This window comes from Myotis daubentonii, chromosome 2, assembly GCF_963259705.1.
Source record: "Myotis daubentonii chromosome 2, mMyoDau2.1, whole genome shotgun sequence".
NCBI lineage: Eukaryota > Metazoa > Chordata > Mammalia > Chiroptera > Vespertilionidae > Myotis > Myotis daubentonii.
This window is the reverse complement of record NC_081841.1, coordinates 45831663-45845391: the sequence shown is the minus strand read 5'-3', so window position 1 is coordinate 45845391 and position 13729 is coordinate 45831663. Positions and strand designations below refer to the sequence as shown.

Sequence of the window (13729 nt, the reverse complement as noted above, 5' to 3'; positions counted from 1 at the left end):
AATGGAGGGGCTGGAAGCAAAAGGCAGAGCATCTGCTAGGGAGGGAGTCCGGGCTTGTCATCCGGTTCTAAAGTGAGGTGCCAGGAATAAGGAATGAGAGTCAGCGACATCTGTTCTAGTCTCTGTCTTGTCATTCAAATACCTGTGAGGTGTCACTTCCACCTCTGGGCCTTGTCTTTCTTATCTCTAAAGTGGAGCTTACCATCCCTTTCTTGCTCCCCACCCCCACCCCCCACCGAAGGACCATCATAGGATCATAGGGTTCATATGAAAAAAAATGTACATGAAGGAGCCTGGTAAACTGATAGAGCAACAGTGATAAACAGATGGTGACTGTCAGACACCACAGGATGACTGCCCCAGCACCCGTCCCAGTCATCTTCCTTCCTCTTCCTCTCTTCCACGTACAAATAGCCTGTTACCCGGAGGTAAAGGTTTCCAGGGAGAGATGACTAGTGCTGCTTTCCTTCCTTCTTTCTGCCTTGAAGGTGGGATGTCTGGAGCTGCAGCAGCCATATTGAACCCATGGAGCAAAGAGCACAGAGCACAGAGGAAAGCTGAGATGTGGAGGATGGCGGAAAGGAAAAGAAGAAGAGCCTGGGTCTCTGATGGCATCGTAGAAATGTTGAGCCAATTCCAGAAACCTCTTGCATCAAAAAACAAAAATAAGAAAAGTAATCCCCTGTTGCTTCAAACTACCATTAATCAGGTATTCTGTTACTTGCAACTAAATGTGTTCCTCACTGTAACAATGACAGGAGCCGGAACAATCCTCTTTAAAGCCTAAGTCAGGTCACATCACTCCTTTGCTTCAAAACACCCCAGTGACTCCCAACATCAGTCAGGGTATAGGCAGTCTGCCAAGAACCCAAAGAGCTCTCCAGGGTCTGCCCCTTGTGAACTCCCTGATCTCATCTGCTGCCCTCTTCCCCTAACTTGCCCCACTCCTTGGTCTTGACTGCACACACCAGGCATACTTCTGCCTCAAGCCTTTTACCTTTTAGTGAGGCCTTTCTTTTACCTGTTACCAGATTGCAAACACCACAGCCCAGCACTGACTTACCTATAGCTTTCAAAATGATATAGTTCACTAATATTTCCTTAAGTTTCACACAAAACACAACAAAACAAAACAAAACAAAAAAACACTGATTTAAGCCTGGCCAGAGTTGCTCAGTGGTTGACTATCAACCTATAAACCGGTTCAATTCCCAGTCAGGGCACATGCCTGGGTTGCAGGCTCCATCCCTAATAGGGGGTATGCAGGAGGCAGCCAATTGATGATTCTCATCATTCTCTCTCTCTCTCTCTCTCTCTCTCTCTCTCTCTCTCTCTCTCTCTCTGAAATCAATAAAAACATATCTTAAAAAATAAAACTGATTTAATACTTGAGGTTTTATGCTTTTCTGAACTGTAAAAAGATCAACAACTTTTAAAAAATTATTATTTATGCCATAACAACTTCCAAAAGGGATTTGAGGTACTTTATAAAGCAAGCCACATGCAGAGTAAATCATTACATAAATAAACAAAGTGAAAGTCACAGAGAGTAAATAGGACTTTAATGATGATTCCCCTTTCTACTTATTCAAAACGTTTTGGGTGGGCTGAAACTTCCGATAAGAGTCAAGAAATATAATTAACTGTGACAACCAGCTGCTGTCACTGCTAGACACCCATGCCAATTTACAAAAGTGCCTACACAATATGAAGTCCACATTCTGAAACGCCTGATGTTTTCTCTGTTTAAGCAATGGCTTCAGAATAGAACACGTGATACAAGGAACTCAGAACATATAGCTTGTTTACTCTAAGTTGCCAAGTCAGCAGGAAACTCAACAATTCCACAATCCCAGAAACTTCTTAGCACACTTTCACATCTAAAGGTAAGGCCAGTCCCATGGTCTCATTTAGTTATCCCGCCAACCCTTGCCACACTCCTCGCCTGATCTTTCTCAAAGATTCTAATTGGATCACAAAACGTATTTACTATTTCCTTCATTTGCGTATGGTAATGTTCTCTTGTAACATTATGATTAACACTAGAGGCCCGGTGCACAAAATTCATTCATGGGGTTGGGGGGGGGGTGGGAGTTCCCTCAGCCCAACCTGCACCTTCTCCAATCTGGGACCCCTTGGGGGATGGCCCAGGGATCGGACCTAAACCAGCAGTTGGGCATCCCTCTCACAATCCTGGACCGCTGGCTTCTAATCACTCACCTGCCTGCCTGCCTGCCTGGTCCCTCCTAACTGCCCCCCCACCAGCCTGATCGCCCCTCACTGCCTCTGTGTGCCAGCCTGATCACCCCTAACTGCCCCCCTGCCAGCCTGGCCACCCCTAACTGGCCCCTGCTGCTGGCCAGGTCACCTCTAACTTCCCCCTTCCTGCCGGCCTGGTCGCCCCTAACTCACCCCCCCTGCCAGCCTGGTTGTCCCCAACTGCCCCCCCTGCTGGCCTGGTCACCCTCAACTACCCCCCACTGCTGGCCTGGTCACCCCAAGCAGCCTGCTGTTCAATCATTTGGTTGTCCCTCACTAACCCCCTGCCAGCCTGGTCGTAGGCAGCCATCTTGTGAGGTCATGAGGGTTAATTTGCATATTACCTCTTTACTATATAGGATGAATGTCAACCCCATCCACTTTGGTGAGTTTCCACTATACTTGTTGGTCTGCACACAAGTGAGACTTCTTAATTTGATTTTTGGGTCTTACCCTTACATGAACTCCTCCATTCCTTATCTATCAAGGCAATTTCAGCTCAGTGCTTTTTATAAAGCCTCTACTCTGACTGCTTTATATTAATTTTTACCAAATCAAATTTGTAAGTTGATGGGGATTTATTTTTTCCAAATAAAAAAATATATGGTATAATATCATAATTACATATACATTTATCTATGAATAACCCATTTTTCAATAAATATTGACAGAACTCCAGGAGCTGTTGTTGGCACTGAGGATAGTGCTGATTAAAACCAAAACCTCTTCGTGGAGCTTACAGTTTACTACTCTTCTTAAATATTAACTTTATCTTATCAGGTCATATGGCTCAAAGTGAACTAAAAGAACTATTGTCATTGAGTGCTAAGTTAAGAATAAACTTCTTACTGCTCAAAACCAAAGAGAGGAACAGTAGTTTGCCATAGCACATTGTAATCATACCATTTATAAAAAAAAAAAAATCTGATTTTAAAAATGTAGGTTGCGCAAGAATTTATCACCTGAGCACCTGAGTCGTTCTACTAAGGAAACTGAAAAACATGTTATGGAAGTTTATACCAGCTCAATGACACACCTTCTTCAAGAGCCACTTGACAAAATGTTCTGTAATTTAAATAACTTTAGCACCAGGCCCTGGCCAGGTATCTCAGTAGGTTAGAATGTTGTCCCAGACACCAAGGTTCAATCTCCATTCAGGGTACATACAAGAATCAACCAATGAATGCATAAATAAATGGAGTGACAAACTAATGGTTCTCTTTCCCTTCCTCTCTCTCTCTCTCTCTCTCTCTCTCTCTCCCTCCCTCCCTCCCTCCCTCCCTCCCTTTCATCAATAATAAATAAATAACATCAGCACCAGTTAGTGGTAGAATCATGGGTTTGTTTTGGTCTAAATTGCAAGCCCTGAGCTTTACTGAAATAATAAATTACCATGAGCTCCCAAACCCTTGTTCAATTAAAAACATATGCATTATGCAAATAGCTGAAGTTTAAATGAACTAAAAATAAATATCAATATTTAAGCAGATATTCTTCAGGCTCTTTGAAAACAAAATAGAAATAACATCAACTCATTCATTGTTCTGATGGCTTTAAAGAGAAACCTTCTCATCCATGGCCTGCTTAATTTTGACTTGACTCCAGAAGTTTGCAATCATCTGTCTTTTGAGAGAATCATCTCATGCCCTGTGGTTTTCTTCTTTGACCCAGCAGGACATAGTCCAGAATTCCTTCTCAGTAATCCCTTCCAGGGGACCCCCCAAGAGTCCCATAAGTCACCTTGGCATACAAACATGTTTAGAATCTCCCTAAAACGAGAAGAAATAATTTCAAATTTCCCTCCTTCCATCTGATTAATGTCATCTTTAAAAGGAGCAAGCCTATTAATTTATAGTGTCTGTTGGTTGCCCTAGCAACTCTCTTTAACCACCCCTGTCCCTCAGAGTCATGCATCCTTTAGAACTTCTGAAAACTGCATATAATGTTAATTGGCTTATATCTTCTAAGGGTGGAATGGATAAGAACAATGTACAGAGCAAAGAAACAAAACCAGGATTGACAAATCTGTGTCCTATTTGAAACTTTTTCAGCTGGCAAGTGTATTGGAGGTTCCTTTGAGCAGTAAGGCTGTATTTTGAAAAGCAAACTGGCATTGCTAATAAAATATTCAAGGTTATGCAGAGAATGCCACCTGTCAGTCAGGGATTTAATGGCTTTGCAGCATTCTTTCATACTCCTAACTGCTTCTTCTTGCTTCAAAACGGAAATAACTCTATATTGAAGGAATACTAATATGCATCCCAAATGTTTTACAAAGAAGATGATAAAAGATTCTTGGAGACAGGATTTTCAGTCTCAGTGTCTCTTTATGAGTTCTCTGAGCAGCCACTTCCTGCAGGAGGACGGATGGCTCTGTTTCCACTTTCAGCTAAATGTCCTGACTGTTCAAGTGAGAAAGCATCACGTGGCTCCTGCAGCAGGTGCACTACATCATTTTATCCCTGAGCCAGAAAGTTCATGCTCTTTAAAGACAAATGGTTCACACGATATTTTTATGATTAGATCTCCAGGTCCTGTTAGAAACTGGGCCTGGAACCAAGCCTTTTCCACCAGCATGGCCACAGCTAGACTCCAGGACAGCCTTTCCATCTCAGTAACCACGTTCAGTTTCTTGTCTTGGTATTTATCAAATAAGATCCCCTAGAGGGAGAACTGCATTAGTGTAGCTCACCTTTTCTTGCCAGGCCATGGATCATAAGTCACTAACTAACGGTGACTTATCTGTCCCAGGACCAGGACTCCCATATTCCAATCAGCTGTGGTTTAGGGCTGACTAGGACTATTTGGTTAAAACCCAGGCTCTCAGGTCTATCCCGAGATAGGGGCAAGGGACAGAAGGTAGAAAAATGCCATGAAACATATCTAACACAGCCCATCATGAGCAAAACGCTGAACTACTTAATGGGGAACTAATCACATTTAAATAATTCCACCAAGGGTAGAGCCTGCAAGGCACACACACACACACACAAAAGGAATATAATCAAAATGGAGATGATATTGACACCTATATACATACTTTAATTAGATGCCCTAGGACATATAAATTTAGTTAGTGAGACTTTCTTTTTTAAGAAAGCTGGTGTATACATAATCACTTCTTTCAAAATTGGCAACAACCTCCTGACATCATTTGAGGCATAGCCTGCAGTCCTTCCTGCTTAAATATATCCCTAGACTTCATTCACTTCTCCTCCAAATGGCAACACTGCTAGACAAATTTCTAAACCAATGCGATGACATTCAAAAGTATCTTTCTGTGCTGCTTGGAAATTATTTTATTCATTCGTTCAATCAGATGGGCCAAAACATTTGCCTTCCTCAAGCCCTACGTCAGCTCTGCGTCCTCAACCCAGAAAATGACCCTGTTCTCACAGACAGAATCGGGTGGCATTCACCTTGACATAACCTCTCAGCTTGAGTGTCTCTCCCCAAATTCTCCCAGGCACAATCACCACTTCACTTTAAAATATTGCTCTCTTTCCCAAGATTCTCCCTCTCCTCTGCTTCTGAGGAAAAGATGAACAATGCTTCTTGTTCATCACATACCCTGTTTTTTGAGTCCATGTAATCTCATTTCTGTACCTTCAATATCTTGCTCTGTACTGCTTACTAACTCAACCACTATAATCATAAAGCACTATAAAACAGCCATGGCAAATGAAATGTCCTTGAAATGCCCTCTTCCTTATGGGGTGACAGTTTCAGTACCTCACTGACAATAATGTAAAGCCTGCAAGAAAAAGCTAGTCACACCAAGTACATCTTGGATTCTGTAGGATAACCGGGGGTGTCATGTCACACAAGGCGGAGATTTTCACTCCGAAATATCTCCATTAAACCCATCTCCTCTGCAGTCTCTCTCCTTGATCCTCAGCCTCTGCATCTTGCCTTGCAACCCTCCCACTGGAAAAGGCTAGACCAGCCCTTCCTCTTTCTTCCTCTTGTGTTTTGCAGAGTTAATTTTTTTGCTCCGCCATGAAACATAGCCCTTCCTTTGAATCATCTTCTCATAAAAGTCCTTCCCCAAAAGCTCCTCTGACCCCAGACACTAAGGACATAGCCCAGTTTCTCCAGAGAATATATGGATATATGCCCCCTCTCTCTGATTTCTAACTATGAACTTCTTCTTCATTCCCTGCAATGGATTTGTCTAATTTTATTAATTTGTATATCTTATCAGAACCATTTTAAACCTTCCTCTTTGAGCTCTTGCCTTGGGGACGTAATCATAAAAGCAGCGCTGGAAGTCAGATAATCTTTGGTTCAAATCCAATTCTGCCACTTAAAAATTGCACAGCCTAATTTAATAACCAGCATCTCCCTTTGTGTTCTGGAATTTGGTGATAGCACTGTATTAGGTTGTTAGAAAAATAAAGTGAGTGAAAACCTGTAAAGCCACACCACAGAGTAACTGCATCTAGTAGGAGATGAATAAGAGTCAACCCTCTCCCACCAAATATGACAATCTTCTCTGCTAGTGTCTCCTATGTCCTCAGTGACCATACCTACACTGTTTGCCTTTCCGGTTTGCCTCCTCCTATCTGCTTTATTTTGAGCATATGCCAAAGTCAGTTAAGAGTTAAGACCTCCTACTTCCCTCTTTCCCCTTTTCCCCCTCCTTTCTCTCTCTCTCTATCTCTCTGCCTCTCTCTGAAAACTCACCAACACTATAGCCTTGATATATACAGCCATAACCTTTCTTCTATGCTTCTGTGCCTCCCTCTTCTCTTAAAATCTCCATTTGTCTAAAAAGATATCATCTTATTTCTGAAACCTGCTCCTCTCTAGACATACTTTTCTCTATGAATGTGGCCATTATTCTAGCAAGGAAAATCACACACCAACTTCCCCGATGCCTAGAAGGTCAAGTCCATAGTCCTTTGGGCACATCATGTCGAAGCCCTCTGCAACCAGCCTCCAGCCTTAGCTGTTCCTCCACTGAACCCCAGAAACACCAGCAAACACTGCTGCTCACCTTTGCTCTCCCAGGTCCTCTTGCCTAGAACACTCTCCATATGTCCCCCAACTTTAACTTACATCCCAAGTTCCCTCTAAGACTAGATCAACTCCCATCTCTCCCTGAATTCTTCCTCAATTGCCCCAAACTTTCCCTGTCAATGTTTGCAGTGGTTATGGTTGATATGCACTTATTGGTATTGTCTGGTAAAGGAAAAGAGGGGCAATGCTAGAGAGAAGGAAACTTTCAATGCCCATGAAGCTGTCATAATCCTATCCACTGGGCTAGGAGCTTTCAGAACATTCCTGAGAGGTAGATACTACTGTTGCCTGTGTAATGGTTGCAGGGCTAGGAGCCTTCATATTTGTCACATTTGGAAATCATTGGATGATACTCACTTTCTCATGTGTTGTTTCCAATTCCCAAAGTCCTTGGGATAGTCTCTGCCTAAAATGTGTCATACCAGAATTATACAGCTACATGTAAGCCGCTTCACTCTGTTCTTCACCATTTAGCTAAGCAAGAGGTTGGGTCTCTAACTTCAGTCCATAAAGCTGTCACTTCGATCCTCATGGACAATTTACAGTGACATGCCCATAGGCATGTCAAGAAGAAATACATATAAATGTCATAGTCAAATATTTGTTGTCAATTTATTCTGCTTTTTCTGTTGCTGCAATTTTAATGAGCACACTGCAGGCTCTCATGTGGGACCTGCTACCCATTAGAGAATGTTGCTGTATATATGAGGTAGGCGCTTGCCTGTCACAGAGTGACTTGCTGACAAAATGAAAAGTATGCCTTAGTTCTTCAATGTGACAAGAGGCAATGGTGCAAACTTTTGTAAATGACTCACAAAATGGGTGCCATAACCCACTTACACTTTTTTAAAACTCAAGACCCAAAAAGAGAAAGTGAGGTTATCCCATGTTCTTTAATCACTGCAATACATTTACTGGGTTATCACATGTTCTCTAACCACTGCGATACATTTGCTAGGTTTTCACTTGTTCTTTAACCACTGAAATATATTTCCTAGCACCAATACTGGTAAAGTTGTCTCAAAAACTGAGCTTCTCACCCTAGGTGGTTTGGCTCAGTGCATAGAGCATCGGACTGCGGACCGAAGGGTCTCAGGTTCGATTCCGGTCAAGGGCACATGCCTGTGTTGTGAGCTCGATCTCCAGTTGGGGGTGTGCAGGAGGCAGCCAATCAATGATTTTCTCTCATCATTGATGTTTCTATCTCTCTCTCCCTCTCCCTTCCTCTCTGAAATCAATAAAAATATATTTTTTTAAAAAGTGAGCTTCTTACCTTATAACAACGGGACTCTGGAGGAAAAAAAAAAGTTATCTATAGTTCTCTTACAATTATTTATTTATACATTTTCTCTTTATCTTAGTAAGTTTTGATAAAGCAACAAGAAGGTAGGTGCCAATAAGTTATTTGCTTATAAATTTACTCATTATTCACATTTATTTCTAAATTGTATATGCTTTAAATAAACTAAAATATATGATCTGCAAAGTATACAGAGGAGAATATACAAGATACTCTGGCAATACAGTGAACAAAAACGCTGAAGAGCAGGCTGAACAGCAGAATCCACACGTCTACAGAGCTCAGAATATGCTTGCTTCGTACCCACAACGCAGTTAACTGCAATAATTACATGTACATTAAAGAAACCACTTTCCTCCCAAAGAAGAAACACTTCCAGAATGAATGTACCTATATGGGTATTTTTTTAAAAAAATCACCATGGCAACTTTTATTCTTTCAGTATATGAATCTGTTAATAGTTTGAAACAATGTTAAGGAAGACATATCCTAAAAATAACATGTAGTGTTTGGTTCATTTTTAAACTGATACTGCAGAAAAATACAAAACCCCGAGGAAATGATTACATTGGCATCCAGAGCATAGAAAAACGGATCCAGGTAATATCACCTACCAAGGCTTTCCTGGGTAACGCCTGGTGACACAGCTCTCTGTTGTGATTACAGAGCTTCGCGTTCAGCTGGAAAATATAGGCGTCAGGTTTTGTCCTACTGATCTGACTATCTCTTGTTGTAGAAGTGAGCTTTCATTTGTGACTCGAGGCTGCTGAGATTCTTAGGGAATATATTACTTTGAGTAAGTTAAATTGCCCAGTATCTGATGTCAATAACAAGTACGCTGATTGTCCCAGAAAATAGCATCTCTGTTTCCTACATCACTATGTGGTTGGTTTTCTCCAAATTTAATATTGAATAATAATAAATAATGAAACACAGCTGCTCCCAAATGGCTTCTCATCAACATAACTGGAATAAAAGAAATGTTTCAGCAATGATTTACTTTTGCAGAATAACGTCAGTTAAATAAAATCGGAAAACTGGTGAGATCCTGACACTGTTCACTGAAGCCTGTATTGGCATTAAGGAGACCAGTCAGCATCGTTTAAACACAGACACCATTTAATGCCAAAGGAATCAACTTCCTGTGAGCTTTGTTAGCCAATTGTATCCTGACGTATATTTTGTATTTCTATTTCTAAATAAGTAAATCAAGGAACAGAGAAGTACAGTGGGGCCTTGACTTACGAGTTTAATTCGTTCCAAGACCAAGCTCGTTAAGGAGCTCGTTAACTTAAATTACTCTATCAACTCAATGCAAAAAATCGGCGGAGAGACAGCTGGGCACTCGTAAGTCAAGGCCCCACTGTATAGGGCTTTCCCCACATCACATAGCTCACCAGGGACAGAATCAGGGCCCAAACCCAGATCTCAAGACACTCCGAACAGTGTTGTTTTCGCCCTTGATAATTTCAGTTGCAATTGGCATCTTGTTTTTAGATCAGTTTTCTAATCTCTCAGCTGGCCATATGCTTCCTATCTTTTTATCCAAAACACTTAATCATAGCAGTGACTTTTCATGACAATTTTCTCTCAGGACCCCTGTGACATTATCTGCCACTATGTGCTGAGAGGGAAAAACCTTTTACTTTCAATCAGGGATATGTCCTATAAACTTGCAGTTTTGATATCTCCCGTTATCTCCTCATAGCACTTATTCCCAGCCTGTCATTATCTCCTGTACTTGTATAGCATTTGCCTCCCCTAGAGTTCATTAAGAGCAGGACATATATCTGTATTGTTTAAGCATCAGTCTCCAGAATTTAGCAGGATTATAACTGGCACACAGTAGGTGACCAAGAAATTTTTGTTGAATAAATAATAAATTCAGGCCGAAACCAGCTTGGCTCAGTGGATAGAGCGTTGGCCTGCGGACTGAAAGGTCCCAGGTTAGATTCCGGTCAAGGGCAAGTGCGTGGGTTGTGGGCACATCCCCAGTAGGAGGTGTGCAGGAGGCAGCTGATCGATGTTTCTCTCTCATCGATGTTTCTAACTCTCTATCTCTCTCCCTTTCTCTCTGTAAAAAAATCAATAAAATATATTTAAAAAAATAAATAAATAAATTCAGAAGACACTTTTTTTTCTTTATTGATTAAGGTATTACATATGTGTCCTTATCCCCCATCGCCCCCTCCAGCAATTCCCCCCCCCCCACTCATGCCCTTACCCCCCTATTGTCTGTGTCCATTGGTTAGGCCTATATGCTTGTATATAAGTCCTTTGGTTGATCTCTCCCCCTTACCTCCACCCTCCTCTACCTTCCCTCCGAGGCCCGATGGTCGATCGATGCCTCTCCGTCTCTGGATCTGTTTTTGTTCATCAGTGCCGGGAGCCGGTCCATCCTTGCTGTTTCAAGGGACCTGGCATATATGGCATACGGTTCTTAATATGTTTGCTCACCTTCTTGGCGCTGTGTTTTAACCAAGGTCACCAGGTAGGGATTTTCCCCTGAAGTTAGGGAGGGAATAAAACCCCTCAACTAAGTGCCAGGCAGGTAATTAATCCCTTTAACTATGAACAATCATGCTTAAACTACATAATCTTTTCTCCCTGGAATGGAGATAAGAAACGCCCTAACCTTTGTAATAGAGATTGATAGGATTGAATCAACTGGTATAAATACAGTTGTAACAAGACAGAAACACTCAGAACTCAGAACACAGAACTTAGAACACAGGGCTTGGAAGACAGGACCAAGAGAGACAGAGCCTAGGCACAGAACCTACACAGAACGTTCTCTAGGGACAGAAGAACTTCGCTGGCGAGAGCATGCCGGAGGATCCTAGACAGGGACTGGCCTCGGAGCCTGGAGGCGGAGCCTGGCGAGAGAGCATGGCAGGGGATCCTGGACTGAACCTGACTGCGGAGATTGGCAGGAGAGCCTGACTAGAACCTGGTGACTGGACCTGCCTGGAGAACCTGGACAGAACCTGGCTGGAGATCCTAAGCAGAACCTCTCTGGAGATCGAGACCAGAACTTGGCTGGAGATCCTGGCTAGGCTGCTGATTAACTGAACGCTGTCTCCATGTCATTCCTTCTTCGCCGACTCCGTCCACACCTTTGGGGACCCCTGGACCCGCTGGGGCTGGACCCCGGCACATCAGTTTGTTGTTCATTATATTCCATAAATGAATGAGACCATTGATATTTATCTTTCATTGACTGGCTTATTTTGCTTAGCATAATGCTCTCCAGTTCCATCCATGCTGTTGCAAATGGTAAGAATTCCTTCTTTTTTACCGCAGCGTAGTATTCCATTGTGTATATGTACCACAGTTTTCTAATCCACTCATCTGCTGATGGGCACTTAGGCTGTTTTCAAATCTTAGCTATGGTGAATTGTGCCGCTATGAACATAGGGGAGCACATATCCTTTCTGATTGGTGTTTCTGGTTTCTTGGGATATATTCCTACTCTCTTTACAACGTGAAAATTTAGTTGCACAGCTTACTTTTATCATGCAAGTTAGAGTTCACAAAACATAGTCAGAATCCTCGATTAAACTCTCCAAAGTAAAATATAACTTTTTAAGCTACATAAATGAAAGACAGTCATCATTTAAAGTAACTTCCTTCAAAAAAAACCGTAGTCACAAAGAGGGTTGAGGTCTGAGGCGTTCTTCCAGGGAGTCCGGGGTAGCTCACAGGCAGCAGGTTTGCTTTGATCAGAGCTTTAGCCCCCATTTCCCTGCCCTGCAGAGCAGTGCCTGCTCACAGCTGCTCTGCTAGCAGCTTTTGCCGGCCTTAAGGTGAACCAGAGTCTTACTTCACAGATGACTTACATGAGGCTGCTGTTTCTCAGACCTTAAAATGGTGTTGCAGGATACACTTTATATCCCCAGTTCTGAAGGAAATTCACGCCCACACACAAAATAGAGGGTGTCCCCCAAAATGTATACACACACTCTGAATAACTATAAAGGCAGTGTTTATTAAAATACATTTCCTTTTCCAAACTGGGCTATCAGCTTTTAAAGTGTGTATACATTTATGGGGGACACGCTGTATGTGGCTTCCTCCTCGTCTCGGATTCCTGGACCAGGAAATTGAGAAAGGCAGTATGTGTTGAGTTCAGATTCTAAAGCCATACTACCTGGGTTTAATTCAAGGATCCACCACTTACAATAGTGAAAACAAGCAAGTTATAATACCTCTCTCTGTGCCTCAGTTTGTTCATCTGTAAAATTTGGATCAAAATATAGCCTGTCCTATAGTTATTATACCACATATATATGTTACATACATATAAATGCCTATATATACAGTGTTAAAAATACACACACACACACACACACCACTTGACACAGTGACCAGCAGACAATGTTACTTGTTTTTGTTGTTAACAGGCCGAATAAAAAAATCCATTGTTCATTTTTCCTCCTATGTCACCCACTTTTCCACAGAAGTTCTTTAAGTGTAATTGATGTTTAAATACAAAAGAGAAAGTCAAGCTCAAGTCCCTGCCATCTGCTAAAGTTGCCACACACTTTCTCAAAGCTGTATTCTAACACCCACAACTGCTATTAACATGGCAAAATTCCTTCCAACTCTTGGTTCAAGCAAGTATAAGACTCTAAAACAAACTCTAGAGAAGGGATTAAAATGTAAACTATAATGCTAACTCAACCAATGAGAAAGTTTTTGTCTGGAACACCTTCTCGACATGGCATAAACAAGTGATTTGAGAAGAGAGGTTTGAAAAGGGTGGCAATTTCCCCCTTCACTGATCCTAGGGAGAAAATCAATGGGAAATTACAAAAAGCAATTGTTAATTTATTTTTTAAAATGTTTATAAATGTATATATGTGCATATAATTCCATGTCACACTATCTTAAAATCATGTGAAATTAGATATAAGGATCATATTATGACTTTGTTTTAAAAACTTGAAAGCTGGAAAGTTAAAAGTATAATAAATGTATATAATTTTTGCTATAAAAATACAAAAAATGCTCTAACCTTTTAATAATTAAATTGCACACTATATTTACCATACTAAAGACATGGAAAATAATCATAACATGTCAAATGACAGAGCAGGAAGAAGAGGTACAGTCGGACAAAACTTTTGCTTAAAGAGGAAGTGTGCA

General features: G+C 41.6%; 1 protein-coding gene across 3 annotated transcripts in view; it reads right to left on the bottom strand.

Annotated features, from left to right (window-relative positions):
- The window catches only part of TMEM117 (transmembrane protein 117), a 449537-nt gene that overhangs the window by 268033 nt on the left and 167775 nt on the right, over positions 1–13729 (bottom strand). The window lies entirely within an intron of this gene.